The following is a 19,276-nucleotide window of genomic DNA, read 5'->3' as shown; positions in this document are numbered from 1 at the left end:
CTTCTGTAGTATAGTGCTGACAGACCATGAAAAGTCATATATGTTCAGAAAATGTTTCAGAAAATGCAAAACCTGCTTCTGCACAGATAATCAGGAAGAAAAAATAAAACAAACCAAAGGCACAGATCAACTATATTTTTATCATTTAAATATATTTAACCTCAATTTTTAAACAAGATTTTCAAATATGGTTCCATGTTTCTTATTATACATTAGCATTAGAAATTACTTCTGAAACACAAGCAGAGACTGAAAAGCCAGACTCAGTAAAACATTTGTTGTTAGATTCTCCTCTACATTTTTAAGAAACCACAATGCCAGTATGGCACAGTTACTCATTTTCTTTTATAGTCAGTGGGGAGAAACACATTTTTAAAGGGCAGAATTCATTTGATGCTACATATCTATCGTAGGATGAAATGAGTCAGACTCTAAAGCAGCCTCTTCTTTCCACCAACTAAATCAAAAGAGGAAATATCTGATAAATCTTTTTGAGAAATCTATAGAGGAAACTTTAGTGATTGGATTCAATTGCATAAACATATGCCTTCAGCATTATCTGAGGTGATCTTAGGCACCCAAGACTGGCAGATTTATCACAGCGCTTCTGAACAACCCACTGGAAAATAAATAGTGTGTTCAAGGATATGTTAGAAGACTAAACATCAAAGTATAAGGAAATTAATTTAGCCCTTGGAAATAGTTGCAAAACCAAAAATTAAAAGACTGAGTTAAACAGAGTGGGTTGCCATGGAAGGTCCTCCTAGGAGGCTATCTAGAGAGAAGCAGTCAACTCCGTACCTCAAGACTACCTCTACCAAGAAGAAAAGAAAGTTGGTTGTCATAGGCAACTCCCTTCTGAGAGAAATGGAGAGCCTCATACGTTGGTTAGACCCTACCTGTAGAGAAGTGCGCCGCCTCCCTGGAATCCAGGTCAGGGAAATTACTGGGTGATTCCCTAGTCTGGCTCACCTATCTGATCTGATTATTATTATCCCTAACTGATACTTTAGGCTGGCCATAATGAAGATATAGAGAGAAGCGTGAGGACTATCAAAAGGAACATCAAGGCACCAAGATGGTTAGTTGATGGAGGAGGCGTACAGATGGTGTTTTCGTCTATTCCTTCAGCAGCTGTGAAGGATATTTAGTCGTTTACTTGGCACTGGCCTGATGGCTGCAGATGGGTCTCACCTGCCTCAAAGGGGGAAACAGATCCTAACACAGGAGCTGGCAAGGCTTATTGTGAGGGCTTTAAACTAGATATGAAAGGGAGGGGATTAAAACAAGGCCTTCTAGAGATGAACCTATTGGAATGATTACAGGACTGAGATTGAAGCAAGGGGCTCAGCTGAAGTCTATCTACACCAATGCATGCAGCATGGGAAACAAACAGAAGGAGCTGGAGGATATTGTGCAGCAGGTGAACTATGACTTAGTTGCCATTATGGAAACATGGTGGGATCACTCCCATGACTGGAGTGCTACGATGGATGGCTATAAGCTCTTCAGAAAAGACTGGTAAGGAAGGAGGGGTGGAGTTGTTGTTGTCGGTGTTAGAGAGTGTTTCAAAGTGTTAAGCTCATTGCTGGGAATTACAATGTTGAATGGCTATGAGAAAGGGCCAAGGGGAGGGCCAACATGGTGGGCATCCTGGTGGGAGTCTTTTACAAACAACCTGCCTGGGATAAAGAGACAGATGAGGTGTTTTATGAGCAAATGGCAGAAGTTGTAAAATTCCCAGCCCTTGTTCTCATGGGAGATTTCAGATTCCCTGATATATGTTGGAAATATAATACAGTGCAGAAGAAACAATCTAGAAGGTTTCTAGAAAGTGTGGAAGATAACTTCCTGACTCAGCTGGTAAGAGAGTTTACCAGGGGAAGTGACCTGCTATGCCTGCTATTCATGAACAGAGGACTGGTGGGAGATGTGAAGGTCGAAAACTGTCTTGGGCAGAAAGATCACAAGATGGTAGATTTCTTGATTCTTGATGAAGACAGGAAGGGGTCACCAAAACAGCTACTTTGGATTTTCAGAGGGCAGACACTAAACTGTTCAGGACACTGGTAGGCATGCTCCCTTGAGATTCATTCCTTGTGGGTAAAGGCATCCAGGAAGACTGGATACTCCTCAAGAAGAAAGGTGCAGGAGCAGACTATTGCTCCGTGCTGCAAGACGAGCCAACAAGAGAAATCTGGTGTGGAAGAACAGGGAAATTTTTATGTGAGAATCTTGGGAAGAGTACAAGGAAGTTGCTAGGATATGGAGGAAGAAAATTAGAAAGGCAAAAACCCGCTTGAACTCTATCTGACTTCTGTAGTTAAAGAGAACAACAACAAAAAAAACATTTAAAAATATATTAACAATAAGAGGAGAGCTAAAGAAAATCATCATCCCTTACTAGATGCAAGAAGGAATAAGACTATTGATGATAAGGAGAAGGCTGAGGTTCTCAATGCCTTCTTTAGATCTGTTTCTAAAAGTCAGACCAGTTATCCTTAGGTACCCTACCCTCTGACCTGGAAGTCTAGGATGGGGACCAGGATAAACCCCCCAGAATTCAGGTGGAAAATATTAGAGACCTACTTCTCTACCTGGACTGCCACAAGTCCATGGGGTTGGGTGAGATCCACTTGGTGGTGCTAAGGGAGCTGGCAGAGTTGAGAGCCAAGTCACTTTCTATCATCGTCTAGCTTTCCTGGTCAAACAGAATGGTCCCAGAGGATGGGAGGCCTGTCAAGGTGACTTCAATCTAGAAGGAAGGTTATAATGAAGATTTGGGGAACTACAGATGTTAGGAAATACTTCTTATCTGAGAGAGTGCTAAGGCACTGGAATGGGCTGAAGGAATCACAGAATCACAGAATTGTAGGGGTTGGAAGGGACCTCCAGAGATCGTCGAGTCCAACCCCCTTGCCAAAGCAGGTTCCCTACACCAGGTAGCACAGGTAGGCATCCAGGCAGGTCTTGAATGTCTCCAGAGAAGGAGACTCCACCACCTCCCTGGGCAGCCTGTTCCAGTGCTCCGTCACCCTCACTGTAAAGAAGTTCTTGCGCACATTTGTGCAGAACTTCCTATGCTGCAGTTTCCAGCCGTTTCCCCTTGTCCTGTCTCCACTCACCAATGAAAACAGTCTGGCCTCACCATTCTGTCCCCCACACCTTAGATATTTATAGACCTGGATCAGGTCCCCTCTCAGTCTTCTTTTCTCAAGGCTGAACAGACCCAGTTCACTCAGCCTTTCCTCATAGGAGAGATGCTCCAGGCCCTTCACCATCTTTGTGGCCCTCCGCTGGACTCTTTCCAAGAAATCCCTGTCTTTTTTGTACTGGGGAGCCCAGAACTGGATGCAAAAGGTGGAACTGGAAGTGGTGGAGTTATCATCCCTGAAAGTGTTCAAGAGACTTTTAGATGTTGTAATGAGAAACCCCTTTTAAGTCTTTTCAGTAAGCAAATCCTTCAAATTCCTCAGTCACAGAAAAACATATACACACCTAGCTCCCAACTCACCTGACCTACATACTAGCTGGTCTGGCTGGATGTACACAAGAAACCAACCATTCTTTGTGTTCCTTTGTGTGGGGAGGCAAGATTTTTTTACACAAATTAATACACATGATAAAAATAAAAATGATAAAAATCAACAAAATATATGGATGAATTTCTTCCTCCAAAAAGCACATGAATGGACTAGTAACATGCAACAAGCATTTACAAAGAATAAATCATCAACCTGTTTGACTTTAGTGATAGGCTAACTAGATCTGAGGTCAAAGGGAAAGCAATAGATAGTGCTTGCTTTAACCTTGGCAAGACATTTAAAATATCTCTGGTAGTACACTTGTAGCAAAATGAATGAGGTGCAAACTGGATGGATAGACAGTAATGTAAGAGTTTTAGTGAAATCAGTGAGCTCGGAGAGGTCTGATGAGTATTAATTTGTTCATCAGATTTCCAGTCTAGTATTTTGCTATATTTCATCTCCCTCCTCAACAAATGAAGATCTATGGAAAAGAGCAATCAGAGCAGTCAATGAATCTGTGCTGAGTATTCCCAGTCACATTCTTTTTTCACATGCTATGGCTTCCACAAGAATTTGTTCAGGGAAAAAAATGTGAAAATTTTCAGCATGTAATACAGTAGATTATTCTGTTTAATATGAGAACTGTTAGATTGCTCTAAAAATGTGCATGCTGCTATGTTTTGCAAAGCAAGATAATTTTGGGCTTTATAGATCTTACCATTTCATTTTCTTGGCAGATATTAGGTCATTTCAAAAATATGTGTTCTATAGAGTTTTTTTTTTTAGTCAACTTCTATATTTTATTGAGTGCTAATGTAATGTATTTTGGTATTGCACTGATTTATAAAACTGACTGCAAATAAATATAATAATTTTTTTCTTGTTTGTTTATAAATACTGGTCTAGTGTGAACACAGTTAAAAGAAGCACCTGTAGAAGTGTGTGTAGCCAGCCATGTCAATTTTGTTTTTTTGCATAGGAGTGTCTTCATATACATACTCAGTTTTGCTGGTGGTTGAATCTGGAAATGGGAAAACAGTAACATCCATCAGTCTGGGTCCCTGGACTGGGTTTCACTGAAAAGCCAGGAGAATTTCCCAGGTTCTGGAGCTGCTGGAGGCATCTGTTGCTCATAATATTCCTTAAGACCTATTATAGTGCATTGTGCTCCAAAGAGAGTCAAATAAATTAAAAAAATAAGTTTTTAAAGTTTTTCACATGAGTTAACCTTATAGTCTATAACTGCAAAAATAAAGATGATATTGCATCAGGCTTATGTTCCTATTTTGTTGTTGTTGTTGTTTTTAGTTGTGGGATTGAATTTATTTAAGGAAAATGTTCTAACATGGTAGACTGTAATAAGGTAAAGAAAAGATTTTCTCGTTTCTATGGAATAACAAAAGGATATGACTTATACTGTAGTACAAACTGTCAGTTGCAGTTAGGATTCTAAATGAGACCCAACCTGATATTTTATAAGGCATATAACAAGACTCCTTATTTATAATGTTTTTTCCTTACATTAATTTTACCTCCAAATCCTAGAGAATAAAGATCAACATTTCTGGGAATTGATTAGTAATCCTTTTTGTGGGTGGTTCACTGACACTTAGAGAAGTTAATCAATTTGCTTAAGGATATGCAGTCAATGTCAGAAGTAACGCTGATTCAGTTTCTAGTCTACTGCTATATTACATTGCTGTGTGCCTCTATCTCCATAGAGAAAAGGTCTATTTGAACAAACTTCCATCTTATCTGTGTTTTGACTTCTCGGGATAGTACAAAAAGAACACTCACTACATCCATACTGTTAAATGAAAGAATATCAATAAGAGCTGATGCTTGACATCCCACTCTGATTAACTGTTATTTCATGCTCCAATGCCATTTTGATCTTCTCCAGCTCAACTTGCCCAAAATAAATTCTAAACAGTGTAGATGGACAATAGGCTTATTTATTTCTTCTATTAAGCAGTGTAATCAACTTCAAATTCAAGCTTGATTCTAGTAAAATCAGTGTTAAAATTCTGTTGATGTAATCTGAGTGCAGTCAAGATGCTGACTGATGTAGCTGTTAGAAGCCATAAGTACATGGAGTGAAAGTATTTGCAGTGTATTCCAGGTTTCTGTTAGATGGCTATGAAAATAGCCATTTTCATGCTGTCAGGATTTCACTTCTAAACATGCCATATTTTGTGTTTGCATATCTAGAAGCTGCTCTGCATCTGGCTTTTGCTCTAAAATGGGCTTGGGACAAAAGAAGGCAACATCCCTGTAATCGGTTGAGGACTTTTTGGCCATGACAGGGAAGCTAGACCCCCCACTCCTTCCCATGTGGGAAGCTGCAAGAGACATGAGGATTTACTCGATTAAGATGAAGAGAAACTATCTTGCTAAAAATGTTAAAGGAATGTGATGTAATACGGTAGAAAAGGAATTAAGAGTAACAAATCAAACAAATGGGAAAAAGAGAAATCTTTTTTTTTTTGCAGAGCAAATCTGGGGAGGAGCAGAAAAAAGAGATGCCCTCACATCACTACATTACTTCCATCCTGGAAACCACACAGGAAGGACTGGAGCACTCTTGGAACTGTATTTCCCATGAGTACTGGGAACTGTAATTCCTTAGCAGCTGCACATCACTTCACTGCATGATTTTACAGCATGGAATACCTATGGAAAACCATGACAATCCCATTACAAGAGAACTTGTAATTGGTTCCCAGGACATCACTTCAGACATGTATTTATTATGTTACTGTAGAAAATGATGTAGCAGGTAGAATAGCCACAGATCTAAAAATGTATCTGATGGTTTCAGAAAATGCAGAAAATGCAGTATTTCTTGAAGGACATATAATGTAATTGTCTCCCAAAGCATGATAGCAAGATCAAGAATTGTAGTGTTATACTTCAGATTACTGTAGTTAGCCTGAGAATTCAGACTCTTGAGTCTATTATAATTCCATATTTTAACTAAATTAATTTCTAGCACTTTATTTATTTTATTTTTAATGATGGCATAGAAAAGCTTGAAAATGTGAGACACAAAAGGCTTATGTATTCTGATCTCACAGGTGGGCCGCGGCACAGTTCATGGTTTGACAGCTGGAAGAACCTTCTCTTGAGGAGATGCAGGAGGCCATGAGGTTCAAACAATGCAACAGAGCATCTTCTGACAAGGAAAATTGGGCAGTTCAGGTGTACCTTGTGGGGGGGTGGGGGGGAGGGGCTTAGGGGCCTCTGAGGAAAGAAAGGCTGGTGGCAGAGGTGGTTGTTGCTTTCTGATTGGGCGCAAGCCATTGCATTGCAGCTAATGTGACAAAATTGAACATGTAAGCAGTTGGAAGTGAGATATGCATTAGCATGCATACTTGAATAATTCCGTGCATCATCATGCAAAATAAGCAGTGATGTGAAAGCATGGTAGCAGGAGCAGGGCAGCCTGTTGGCCAGACATCCCTGGGGCTTTGGAAACATGGAGAGGGACTGTCCTCGTCCATGGAGATTCAGGTGCTCAGACTGCAGAATATCAGCAAAAAAGTACATTACTGTGTTTCGCCATTCATGACCATGTTCAGGTCATCCTTTATCTTTTAGTTCTTTATTAAAGGTAACATCTTCACTTACCCCAGTAGCTCTTTATTTTCCTCATGGATGTCACATCTCTTACATCTTTGCAACAAAAGTTGTGATCACACAAAGACAGCTTTCCTTCTTCTTTCTCTTTTCTTTTGCTGTCACCACTGTGTTCACTCCTAGTTACCTCCTGCTACCAAGTGACAGCTACAAGGTACCTCGTCTACAGATCCTCACACTGAATGCATTCTTTCTTTCTTCTGTGACAGTCTGTGTCAAAGGCAGATCTGTGCTCTTATCAGGCTTTTGTATTTATTACCATGAAGAATTTTAAGCCAAATTCATACTGCTTTCTGGGGTACCTGGGATGGGAATTCTTCCATCCTCTGGGACAAAGCATCTCTAGAGGCATTCAAGGCCAGGCTGGATGTGGAACTGGGCAACCTGGTCTGGTGGTGCACATAGCAGGGGGATTGGAACTAGATGATCATTGTGGTCCTTTTCAATGCAGGCCACTCTATGATACCTGCTTTGGTAAATGTAAAAGGAGAACTGGCTTCAAAGGACAAAGAGAAGTCTGAGGTACTGAATGAGTTCTTTGCCTCAGTCTTCACTGGCAGCCAGGATTCCAGTACTTCTCATGTCCCTGAGCCCTGCATCCCTAAACCTCTAGGTGGGGACTGGGGCAGTAAATCCCCCCGCACTGTAAGGGCAGAAGAAGTCCAAGACTGCCTCATGAGACTGAATGTGTACAAGTCTATGGGGCTGGATGGTGTACATCCCAGGGTTCTGAAGGAGCTGGCTGAGGTGGTTGCTGAGCTGCTCTCCATCATATTTGAAAAGCTGTGGCTGTCAGGTGAGGTCCTGGATGACTGGAGGAAGGGTCACGTCACTCCCATTTACAAGAAAGGGAGCAAGGAGGACTTGGGGAACTACAGGCTGGTGAGTCTCACCTCTGTGCCTGGAAAGATCATGGAACAGATCCTCCTGGATGACATGCTTGATCACATGAGGAATGAGCATGTGATCCAAGACAGCCAGCATGGCTTCACCAGGGGAAGGTCATGCTTGACCAATCTGGTGGCCTTCTATGATGGAGTGACGGCACTGGTGGACGAGGGAAAGGGGACCAATGTCATTTACCTGGACTTGAGCAGGGCCTTTGACACAGTGCCCCACCACATCCTTATCCCCAAATTGGAGAGATGTGGATTTGATGGGTGGACCACTTGATGGATAAGAAATTTGTTAAAAGGCCGCAGACAGAGGGTGGTTATCAATGGTTCTACATCCAGGTGGAGGCCAGTAACGAGCGGTATCCCCAAGTGTCTCTCTTGTCTTTAACATCTTTATCTATGACATTGGTGACAGAATCGAGAGCACCCTCAGCAAGTTTGCTGACCACACCAAGCTGAGTGGTGTAGTTGACACAGTGGAAGGAAGGGATGCCATTCAGAGGAATTTCCACAGGCTTGAAAGTTGGGCCCGGGTGAACTTAATGAGGTTCAACACAGCAAAGTGCAAGGTTTTGCACTTGGGCAGGAGGAATCACAGGCATCTATACTGACTGGAAGGAGCGGTCCTTGAGAGAAGCCCTGCAGAGAAGGACCTGGGGGTCTTGGTGGATGAAAAGCTTAACACGAGCCAGCAGTGTGCCCTTGCAGCTTGAAAAGCAAATGGTATCCTGGGCTCCATCAGAAGAGGGGTGGCCAGCAGGGACAGGGAGGTGATTGTCTCCCTCCTTCTACTCTGCTCTTGTAAGGCCCCATCTGGAGAACCGTGCCCAGGTCTGGAGCCCCCAGTACAAGAAAGACAGAGCAGTTGGAGAGAGTCCAGATGAGAGCCACAAAGATGATCAGGAGACTGGAGCACCTCCCCTACAAAGACAGGCTGAGGGAGCTTGTTCAGCCTGGAGAAAAGAAGGCTGTGGGGTAACCTCATTGCAGCCTTTCAGTACCTAAAGAGAGCCTACAAACAGGAGGGAAATCAACTCTTTGAAAGGGTAGATAACAGCAGGACAAGGGGAAATAATTTTAAGTTGAGGGAGGGAAGATTTAGGCTGGATGTCAGGGGGAAATTCTTTACAGAGAGAATTGTGAGGTACTGAAACAGGCTGCCCAGAGAGGTTGTGGATGCCCCATCCCTGGAGGTGTTCAAGACCAGATTGGATGGGGCCCTGGGTAGCCTGGTCTAGTATTAAATGGAGAGGCCCTGCATACTGACTAGAAACCAGAGGGAAAAAAAAATGAAAAAACAATATATCAGGTAATTAGTATTCCAGTTTTAAGAAATGTTGTGCCAAAACTTAACTAGAAGAAGGAAGTTAATCAAAGTCCTCCTGAGACTTTATTAGCAGACAGACATTTTATTCTTTGAGATTACTTTGCAAGTTAGAAACAAGGCTGGTATACTAAAAGAGTGCTACACTTCTTTCTGTGAGACCAGGTCTTCAGCACGTTACAGCACAGGTACTCCAACTTGCTTTTCTATGAGAAAGACAAAATTCTTCTTAGGATGTCAACTGCACTTTCTTTAATTTCCTTTTAAATGGAATGAGAACAAGAACTTTCTTCATCTTCTCATGCAGCTCAAAATGTCTCTTTACTCTGATAGCTTTTGCAATTTATCTTTTGATCTGACTAAAATTCTTCAGCAGTATTTTGTACAGCATAGGCATTTGGTGAGTCTAATCACTTAATGATGTGCTTCAAAAAGGTGTTCTTTGTTTTTTTTATCCTAACAACTTCACCCAACATCTTCAAAGCGTAATCTTGGCTAGGTAAATTTTGACAGCTTGGAAAAGTTCCTAAAGGAAGTGTTTCTGTTTGACTATGGGCTCAAATGGGGTTTGAAATTGCTCCCAGTTTCACTGATGCTTTTGTAGCAAAATCAATACTTCAAAACTCATATTCTTATTTCTTAAAATACATGTTGAAGCACATTGATACGTCTTTTGCCATACCATTACCAGAAGATGCATCTGCAGAGAAGATGAAAGACACTAATCCTAATACTATTCTGAAGTGCGGAGAATTTCTAATTTCTCAAAATGCTCATCTATCTTGCCCTTGTCGGGCAACTAATCTGATTCCAAGAAGGAATGCTGTTATACCTATCTATTGTCACTTGCAAGGGATAGCATTTATTTGCACACTGTAGATGCCTAAATTTAGATGTCAAAATGTGTATCTTTATAGGTGAACTGAATATTTAAGTGTGTGATACTGGATTCATGGCTTTAAACAGGATGTTTTTGTATTATCCAAGATAGATAGATATGGTAAAATATCCATGTGAGAAATGAGCCTTTCTAGAGTAGGTACTAGAAACCATAGGATCAAAAATGGTGCATAAAAAAAATTCCAGATTCCAATTTGTCATGGGCTGAAGTAGACCAGCTGCAAGATAGTAACCCAGCTGTTTTCACATTTCTCCTTCTCAACAGGACAGGGAAAGAAATCTGAAAGGTTGAAATCAAGATAGAAAAGATCACTTACCAATTATTGTGATTGGCAAAACAGAATGGAAGTGTGCAAGGAATGTTTGGATTTTGTGTTGAGGGACATGGTTTAGTGAGTACTACTGGTGAAAGGTGAATGGTTGGACTGGATGATCTTGAAGGTCTTTTCCAACCTTGGTGATTCTGTGATTCTGTCAAGTAATTTCTATGGGCAGCAGTCCCAGTCAGGAAAGCACAATTCATCACAGACTCTCCATGGCCCGCAGTTCCTTCAAGAAGTATCCACCTGCTTTAAAGTCCTCCATAGGCTGTCATGTAGGTACTTGCTCTGGCATACTCTTCTCCATGGGCTGAAGAATCATAGAATTATAAAATCATAGAATCATAGAATTGGCCTGGGTTGAAAAGGACCACAATGATCATTGAGTTTCAACCCCCCTGCTGTCACAGGGCTGCCCTGGGTTCTCTTGCTGGAGAGGCAAATGAGGTGTGGACTCATTTGCTAGTGCAGAACAAAAGGCATTTATTCTAGGTGCTTACCATCTTTTCAGCCCGTGCAACACAACGGTTTTCCCGTGCAACCAAGACTGGTTACATGTGAGGGTTAGGCACCTTGTAGGTGTACAAGTCTGGCTCAAGTTATTGTTGAGCTTTACCACTCATTAACAATACAACAACCTTCTTTATCCCACATCCTGCTACGGGCATGGTCACCAACCACTAGACCAGGCTGCCCAGAGCTACATCCAGCCTGGTCTTTAATGCCTCAAGGGATGGGACATCCACAACCTCCTTGGGCAACCTGTTCCAGTGTGTCACCACCTTCTGTTTGAAAAACTTCCTCTAATAGCTAGCCTAAACCTTTACTGTCTCAGTTTAAAACCATTCCCCGTTGTCCTATTACTATCCACCCTCATAAACAGCCATTCCCCCTTCTGTTCATATGCTCCTTCAAGTACTGGAAGCCCGCAATGAAGTCTCCCTGGAGCCTTCTCTTCTCCAAGCTAAACAAGCCCAGTTCCCTCAACCTTTCCTAATAGGAGAGTTGCTCCAGCCCACTGAAGGAAAATATTTGTTCTGTAGAATGGAATATTCTTTCCCCTGCTTCTTCTCTGTCCTTGGTTTTTTTTGTTGTTGTTTTTTTTTTGTTTGTTTGTTTTTGTTTTTGTTTTTTGTTTTCTTTCAGGGTTGTTTCTCATTCATTTTTTTTTCCCCTCACTCTTCACTGACTGTGCAGTAAGTGTTTTGAATTTAAATATATCATTCACAGAGGCAACACCATATTGGCTTATGGGCTCAGCTTTGTCCTGTATTTGAGCTGGATGGAATCATATATACTTGGCACAGGGCAGACCATGATAGAGGCCACCTCTAAAGCAAATTTCTGTCAAAACTGTGTAAGATATTATTCTTCTACATCACTGTCTCAAAGCTTGCTGGGGACACAGATGAACAAGTCCAAGCAAGTCCTGGGCAAGTGTTGAAAAATCCTTTGTCTGGAGAACACTGATGGACAAGTCCTGGGCAAGGGTTGTGAAATCCTTCATCTGAGGAACACAAATGGACAAGGCCAGGGGCAACAAGAGAGAGATAAGTCACAGCTTAATGGCAATGAATTGGTCTTTTGTGTGGACTTATTTCAAGGAAGATGGCCATCTCAGGAGGTGCTGCACATGACTTACCCAAGCGCCCAGGAATGCTACACTGGCAAAAGAAGAAGGATAAAAAGGGGACCTACAACTACGAGGGGAGGTTTTCTGGCAGCAGATTCCCCATGAAAAAGAAGTTTCTGACATGAGAAGCCTCACAACCTGCCTCTCTCCCTCCTGGACTTGGTCTGCGCTCTCCCAGCATGCTGAAGAAGAACGAAGGTGTCTGCCATCAGATTCCTCACTGTGGAATTCCTGCATGCTGACAGACTCTCCTTAGTCCGCCACCTGAGTCCTGCTGCTTCCTCCCAGCTTGGCTCTGCGACATGTTCCTGCTACCTGCTTGCTGCCAAACACCGGTCATGCTGCTACTCTCTCCCCCCTTTTGCTTTTGCCTCGGGCCTTCGAAATGTCATGCATTGGGACTGCTGCTGGATTCTGGTGGTGACTATCCCCACTTTACGCAATTCTTGATTCTTTCCTATCTTTTCTATTGCCCTCCTTCCCTTCCCCATTTCCCTGATTAGGATTTATAATAAACTTGTTGGACTAACATTTGAACCATTGTTTCTTAATCTCACGCCAGGTATACAGATATTAAAAGAACCTCATCTCCCTCCTATAAATTGGAGCAAAACAAATTGTCATCTTCCCTGAATACACTATGTATGGACAACTGTGTCAAATTTCTACTCAACACAACAAATTAATTCTGCAGAACTTTCTGAGGATTGTTTTATTTAGCTGAATAGGTCTCTGGGTTATTTATTTTTCTTAGTATAGAGATTTAATTTTTTTGAGGAGGCCTTAGCGTATACCTGACAGGTATTCAGATGCCAGTTTGGGAAAACTGGGTCCTCCCTAAGGCCTGTGTGAGAATTGCCATCTTCATGTTCATTGTCATAGTTACAATGTCTCGGATGACATGAAGATTAAATGTAGACATCTAGTACCAACTGTTATGTCTTAAGATATTCAAACATCAGACAGGATGACCAACACTGTTTAGAACAACATCAAGGTTGCATTAGGATTTGGATGTGATGATCCTTGTGAGTACATTCCAAATTAAGATGTTCTGTGATTCCACAATTATTTTGAAGTCAGGTGAGACAACCCAGAAAATCACTAGGAAAGTTCAGACAAATTCTCCCCATTGGGATCTTGAAAGCAGACAGGATTCTGTCATGTAAACCTTAATTTTGCCCTAATTATCTCATCATCACTAACTGACTGAATCACCCAGAGCCATTTTTGAAGCCGTATGATATCTAACCTTCAGATATTTTGTAGAACACATAGAAAACTCACTCAGTTCTGGAAGGTAAGAAGCCAGACAAAGCACAAAGCATGTAGTCACCTGTAGGTGATGAACTGTAATACCTTGATCCCATCAAATTCAATTTAAATGAAGTTTTTGCTTGACAAATGCATATTTTCACTGACACTATGTTCAAATAGAGAAGAAAAAGTTAGACTAATCACTGTGATCTCATTTTCTTTTTCATTGTGATTAACCTTAATCATATGATCTCCATGCTTCAGGAAAAAAAAGAAATAAAAAAGAACAAAAGAAGGAAAAATAAAAGAAAAAAACACACTGCTATCCAGTGTCAATCTTACTTCTAAGGAGGGAATGGCATGCCTGAGGTTAATATGGCTACCTTAATCTGGGGCCCTTTTTCAAGCCCCTGGAATTGTGCTTCAACCTACTACCTCTCTACACCTGCAGAGGAGACCTGTCCTTTGACACAAAGGTTTGCTTTTTCAGGCTCTGTCAGGTCTTTGCCTCCAGTCAAGGAGCGTTTCCCACCAGGTGAAGAACAATCACCAGAGAGTGGGTTGCAGAGCAGGGAGAACCAGCTTCAACCAGCTCCAACTAGACAAAGGTGCTTCTGTCCTCTGGGAGAGACTTGCTTTGCCTATGACTGTTTTCGGCTACTGCTGGAGGCTCCAGTGGGTTGGGATCAGAGAAAAGGGTAGGACACAAGAAGTATAAGAAACAGCAGACGTAATGTCTTTTTTTAGTTATTTCCCTCTCAGTCAGTAGTCAGCATTATGTACAGAACTATTTTGTTCAACAAAGATCCTTTTGTTCTTATAAAAATGCAGATGTAAAATATAGTCTTGAGGTAGATGAAAAAAACCTCAAGTGATAATACAGTTCAGTGACTAGGGAACTAGGGAGACACAGCCTAAAAACCTTGATCTATTCCTATTTGTGCCATTTATCTCCTTTATATAGAAGAAAAAAAGAAAAAAAAAAAAAAGGGATTTTGCATATAAGTACTGAAGTTAGAGCATATATAAGCATAAGAAACAGCCTACGTAGAGACTCCTCCAGAAACTGTTTTCAAGCAACTGAACAGAATTTAGGCTGCTGACATAAGTGTTTAAAATTAGATTCCTAAAACATATGGTGTGAATATATTTATCAGCTTTCAATTTTGCATCTTTCCTTTAATTTTAGTGGAGCCATTAATGGCCTCTATTCTCCAAGGCATGTATATGTTTAAGCCTATATATGTTTTATTTTACTAACATGGTATTGCAATTGAATCTGTGCACCCAAATTCCAGACTACATGCCTGGTAACAGCTCAACAGCTTCTAATCTGACAGGCACCACACTTTTTTAGCACAAAACATTTAATTACTGGACATCTGTCCCTGTTATGACAAAAACAGGCATATCAATATTAGGTATACCAAAATAATTTATGAATACTTCTATGCAAATCACCATAGGCCTTTGTATTCTCAGAGGATGACCAATAATGCTGAAATTGTAAGAGTTTTCCTAATATTACTGCTAGATCTCTCTAATGCATTTGGAATAATAGATAATTTAATTCATCCACATCTTTACATGTTTTTTGAAAGCAAATTAAAACTCTTTAAAAAGTGCTTAGTTTCCCCATCAGCATAGGATTATCTATATCCAAATATCCTGGGTTTGTGTCCTGATTACTAGATTAAGTTGAAGTCATTTTTAATAGTAAAGTTTGTCACTGTGATTTAGTTCAATATACATTTGTTAAAAAGGAATAGAAAAGAGATAGTAACTAGTACCATATAATGAAACAATTTAGTGTGAGAAAAAATTTAGATCCTAGTTTTAGGTCCTAAATTGAGTCCCAGAACTGCAGTCTCACTGACAGTGAATTGAGAAAGATAATACTTTCCTCTGAGTAGAAAGGTACAATTTTGCTTATGTATCATAGTGTGCCTTGCTCGTGATATTTTTTATCCATTCATTTTAACTCACAAGTCCATTTCATTTGAACTGGATTTCAGCCAGATGGTTGTCAGTATGCATTTGTGTCAGAGATTATTTCACCCAGTATGTGGGAAATGGTTATTTTCCTTGAAGAATTTCAGGAAATTTTCATTGATTCAGTCCTTAAGTTTCTTAAAGATTTTCTTGGTAAAAAATCTTTTATATATGCCTACAACTTAGTTTTGTGTATGAATTTTCTGACTGTACATTAAAGATATTTACTAACAAGTGCCCCATCAACCCTCAGGTACTCCACTTATTCCCAGTGTCAACTAGACATAGACCTGTTGATTTCTGTTCTTTAAGATTAAAAAGATACTATGTCAAAAGCTGTCTTGCAAGCCAATGTATGTACTACATTCATCACAGTTCTATAATCCGCATAATCATTTAATTATAAAAGCAATTAAAGTTGTTCAAACATGATTTGACCTTTGTTAACTCTCCCTAAATATTCTTCCACATCATTTTGGAAATCTTTGTGTTTGCAAAGGGATTCCAAGACAATGTTATACACTTACACTAAAATAAAATATAATACATAGGTAGTCATACTTGATTGCTCTCTATGAAGAAATATGAGCTTTATGCATTATGAGAGAACAGTGGGTTCTGTTTACCTTAACAAAGTAAGTCTATTGGCACCAAATACACTTTTAGCCAAACTGGTAAGATGTATCCTGGATAGGTAGACTATAAAGTGAGAAGAAAAGCATAAGCATCACTGAAATCAAAGGGATGTATTAACACATTTTGCTGTGGTCTGTTACTGATGTCATGTGTTCAGGCCAGTAATGGTTTATTATTCATATAGAAAATAGGACAGCCTGTACAATCAGCAAATTCACCACTTGATGATAATAGTTTACAGTGGATAGCCTGAAAGGCAAGGCTATTAGTCAAAGTGTTGTCAAAGCCTTTTAGTGACAAAGAACCAATTACATACAAGTTTTCATCTTAGAGAAAGAAAGTTTTCTTAGAACTTCTTTAAATACTTTTATTTGTCTGCTCACCCTTTTAGTCTTTCATGAATAGGCAAAAATAATATATGATTTTTTTTCCCAATGAATAATTTCTATAAATGAATTTTATATATCTTTTTTACAGCAAAAAGACATATATAACATTGAAACTATGGAGCATACTAAGAAACAGTTTATCTCAGGGGCATAATACTCCTAAGTGCTCTGAAACCCTCTTTAATCCGCATACATATTCATCAGAATTACAAAAAATAATGGGAAAAACAAACATAAAACAATCAAACAAAAATGAAAAAACAAACAAACAAAAAAAACGTTTTTCGCAGTTTTGAATTACACATCAGTGAGTATCAGAGAGAACATATCAAACTGATGTATTTATTTTTAATGTTTCCATTATATCCATTAATATATGGCATTAGATCTATAATAAATTTATACGGAACTCATTTCTAGATGAAAACGTAATTGCTGATTTCACATGCTTGTTTTCCCTTCTTTAGATGGTCAGAGTGCTCCATATTTGTTATATGTTATTTCAGACAACACAAGTTGGGAGGTAGTGTTGATCTGCCCGAGGGTAGGAAGGCCCTTCAGAAGGATCTAGATAAGCTGGATCAGTGGGCTGAGGTGAATGGGATGAGGTTCAACAAGGCCAAGTGTCAGGTCCTGCACTTTGGGCACAACAACCCCATGCAGCGTTACAGGCTTGGGGATGAGTGGCTGGATGAGTGTGAAGAAGAGAAGGACCTGGGGTTGTTGGTTGATGCTCAGTTGAACGTGAGCCAGCAGTTTGCCTAGTTGGCCAAGAGGGCCAACAGCATCCTGGCCTGCATTAGAAATAGTGTGGCCAGCAGGAGCAGGGAGGTGATCATCCCCCTGTACTCAGCACTGGTGAGGCCGCACCTCGAGTACTGTGTTCAGTTTTGGGCCCCTCACTACAAGAAAGACATTGAGGCCCTGGAGCGTGTCCAGAGAAGGGCAACAAAACTGGTGAGGGGTCTGGAGCACAAGTCTTATGAGGAGCGGCTGAGGGAGCTGGGATTGTTTAGTCTGGAGAAGAGGAGGCTCAGGGGAGACCTCATTGCACTCTACAACTTCCTGAAGGGAGGTTGTGATGAGAAGGGGTTTGGCCTCTTCTCCCAGGCAACAAACAGGACCTGAGGAAATGGCCACAAGTTGTGCCAGAGGAGATTTGGATTAGATGTGAGAAAAAACTTTTTCTCTCAAAGTGTGGTCAGGCACTGGAATGGCCTGCCCATGGAGATGGTGGAGTCACCGTCCCTGGCAGTGTTCAAGAGGCATCTGGGTGAGGAGCTATGAGATGTGGTTTAGTAGCTTGTGGTAGCAATGTTAATGGGAGGACAGTTGGACCAGGTTATCTTTTAGGTCGTTTCCAACCTTGTGATTCTGTGATTCTATGATTCTGTCTTTTTTCATCTTTTTATTTATTTTAGTGTTTTTTTTTTTTTTTTTCTTTCTTTTTTCTTTTTTCCTGTGGTACCAAAACTGCTGAAACTACTTCAGATTAGCTAGACGAAACAACAAAGAAGTGACTGATCAAAGCCAAATTTTGAACTCACAGAAAAGTTGAACATAAATTATTTGGCTATGTCTGCAAAAAAGGCCTAGCCAGTCACAGTGCTATTAATATCATAACTCACTGCAACTGAAGCAGCAAGATGTTGATTAACTGTAACCTTAGAAACTCACCCACATCTTCCTACATTTTCCCTTCTCAGCTACCTACAGAAAGAGGCAGGTCATGTATAGAGGCTCCAGTAATTACCAACACTCTTTTCTTTTCATACCAACACTCCCCCATCATCTGAAATTTCACTGGAATTTGTGTAAAAGCAATTTCTTAAAAATTATTCATACATGAAGATATGCTTATGCCATAAGAACTACAGCTAATATCAAATCTATCATTTGTAGGCTCATGGAATGAAGTAAATTATGAATATAGAATAATAGATTCCTTAGAGTTGGAAGGAACCTTTAAAGACCATCTAGTCCAAATCCCTTGCAGTGAACTGGGACATGCATAGCTAGATCAGGTTGTTCAGGTCCTAACCCAGCCTTGCCTTGAAAGTCTCCAGGGACATGGCAACCAATACATCTCTGGGCAACCTGTTCCAATGCCTCACCACCCTAACTGTAAAAAGCATTTTTCCTTATATCCAACCTAAATGTACTGTTTGAGCATGAAGCCATTTCCCCTGTTTATCACAACAGACCTGTTAAAGAGTATGCCCCCTTCTTTCCTGTAGCTCCCCTTTAGATATTGAAAGGCCACTATCAGATTTCCTTGCAGCCTTCTCTTTTCCAGGCTGAACAGCCCCATCTCTCTCAGCCTGTCTTTGTAGGAGAGGTCTTCCACCCCTTGGATCATTTTTGTGGCTCTCCTCCAGAAGTGCTCAAACAGTTCTACATCTCTCCTGTATTTAGAAATCCTCACCAATATGCAGTACTCCGGGTGAGCCCTCACCAGCACAGAGCAGAGGGGCAGGATCACTTCCAGCAACCTGCTGGCCATGCTTCCTTTGATGCAGTCCAGGATACGGTTGGCTTTCTGGGCTGTGAGGGCACACTGCAGGCTCCTGTCCAGGTTCCCATCCACCAGTACCCCCAGGTCTTTATCAATAGGGCTGCACTCAAACCTTTCAGCCCTTCACTTCAGCAAAGCCTTTGACATGGTTTCCCGCAGTATACTCCTGCAGAAGCTGACAGCCCGTGGCTTGGACAGGTGCACTCTTTGCTGGGTAAGGAGCTGCTGGAGGGCTGGCCCAGAGAGTG

Source organism: Lagopus muta, chromosome 1 (genome assembly GCF_023343835.1).
Source record: "Lagopus muta isolate bLagMut1 chromosome 1, bLagMut1 primary, whole genome shotgun sequence".
NCBI classification, from domain to species: domain Eukaryota; kingdom Metazoa; phylum Chordata; class Aves; order Galliformes; family Phasianidae; genus Lagopus; species Lagopus muta.
Note: the sequence above shows the minus strand (reverse complement) of the source record.